This window comes from Berghia stephanieae, chromosome 2 (assembly GCF_034508935.2).
Source record: "Berghia stephanieae isolate SIO BIC M18660-M18661 chromosome 2, UCSD_Bste_1.3, whole genome shotgun sequence".
NCBI lineage: Eukaryota > Metazoa > Mollusca > Gastropoda > Nudibranchia > Aeolidiidae > Berghia > Berghia stephanieae.
In genome coordinates, this window is record NC_088361.1 from 55,981,928 (window position 1) to 55,984,427 (window position 2,500).

Genomic DNA, 2,500 nt, shown 5'->3' on the forward strand with positions numbered 1-2,500 from the left:
TATTAATATCATTGCTACCGTTGTTACTCTCATCGTCCTCTTCTCCATCACCGCCATGGCCACCACTGTTATTGTCAGCATCGCCGACATCATCATCGTCATTGTCATCATCATCATCATCGTCGTCGTCATCATCATCATCATCATCATCATCATCATCTTCATCATCGTCATCATCGTATTCATCATCATTATCATCGTCATCAACACTAAAATCATTATTACCTCTGAGACATTCTGTGGCAGAGTCTGAAACTTCATTGTTCAAATTAATACTCCAGCTCTATACATTGTACATTATTTTAGGAAATGGTATTATGTCAATGAATATGTTACCCTTGTTACATTATCATGTATATTTCCTGAAATAAACAATTTTGATATGTATGTATGTATGTATGTATGTATGTTCAAGATGGCGGACAGGTCAGTCGGGTCTCTCGCAGTCTCTAGATCTACCGTCTCTTGTATCCATCATCCGTGGTAGCTGTCCTCGTAAACACAGACAATGTCTAGAAGGAGTATAGGACTTGTGACAAGGATCAGATTTCTTGCCAAGGAGTGTATCAAAAGTGGTAAAATTCGACTAGACGTCGGACAGAATGGTTACAATGTTGTAAAACGTGTTGTGAATGGCGGAAATAGTGATTGTGATTTGTTTGACATTTCTTATTGGCTCCAGTATCAGCATGAACCGACCAGTAATTCTTCTTGGAATAAGTTTATACAACAAGAAGGTATGTTCAGACATACTATATCTACACAACCCATTAAAATTAAACCAACTTTTTGTCACTCCAACCCATCGAAATGGATAAAATTATTTTCAACACTGCACAGTGTTTTCATCAAAAACAACACATTCCAAATCCAAAGACCCGATAATGGACAGCCGTTTAGCATTGAATTTCTCCGCTACTGCAAACGAATCTTAACAAAATTCCCAGATGAAAAAAATTATAAAAGACCCGATCAACAATTGTGAAGCTCTATTAAAATACATCGAAATAAAAATAATAGATATAAAGTCCTCCATTATGCCCTCCCTTATCCAAAACAACACACCAAGAGCACAGGAGGAAAAAGAGGTGACATGACAAGAACTCACAGCAATATTCGTAAACCACCAACGAAAAGCTATAGAAACGGATGTAAACAAACACACTCAAGTTGTGAGATAGATATCAACACAGTAGAGACTGCCTATAGATAGTATGCAGATGACGTAACTCAGGTCTTTGTTATTGTTTTTGCCATCCGCGTTTGTGAGTTGTTCTCACTAAACTGTATTAACCTGACTATAAATGTTCATGGTTACACAGAGTTTGTGTGTTGGTCCTTTATACTTCCGGATGGCAATGTTGTGAACTCCTTGGCCAAGCGCATTCTATCTATAAAGAAAAATGTCAACGAAACAATATAAACATTAGTGACACACCCTGGTCCGATGATGTCACTATCCCCCCTCCCGCATGGACACCATCAACAAGTGAGTTTACAATCGACGAACTCACAAGCTGTGTGAAAAAAATTACCTAATGAAAAGTCACCAGGGGCAGACGGTGTCACCTATATATAAAACAAAATATAAACAAACTGGCACCAATTTTTACGGCCATCTTTAACACCTGTTTAAAATATCAAAAAGTCCCCCCAGACTGGAAACACAGTATCATAACACTGGTACCAAAAAATAATGGGAACAAGGACAACGCCGACGACTGGCGACCTATCGCCTTACTACATCTTCATCATCGTCATCATCGTCATCATCATCATTATCATCGTCATCAACAATAATATCATTATTACCTCTGGGACATTCTGTGGAAGAGTCTGAAACTTCACTGTTCAAATTAATACTCCAGCTCTATACATTGTACATTATTTTAGGAAATGGTATTATGTCAATGAATATGTTACCCTTGTTACATTATCATGTATATTTCCTGAAATAAACAATTTTGATATGTATGTATGTATGTATGTATGTATGTATGTATGTATGTATGTATGTATGTATGTATGTATGTATGTATGTATGTATGTATGTATGTATGTATGTATGGATGGATGGATGGATGTATGTATGTATGTATGGATGGATGGATGGGTGTGTGTGTATGTATGTATTTATGTATGTATGTATGTATGTATGTATGTATGTATGTATGTATGTATGTATGTATGTATGTATGTATGTATGTATGTATGTATGTATGTATGTATGTATGTATGTATGTATGTATGTATAAATATGTATGTATGTATATATGTATTTATGTATGTACGTAAGTACGTATGTATGTATTTATGTATGTATGTATGTATGTACGTATGTATGTATGTATGTTTGTATGTATGTATGTATGTATGTATGTATGTATGTATGTATGTATGTATGTATGTATGTATGTATGTATGTATGTACGTATGTATGGATGGGTGTGTATGTATGTATGTATGTATGTATGTATGTATGTATGTATGTATGTATGTA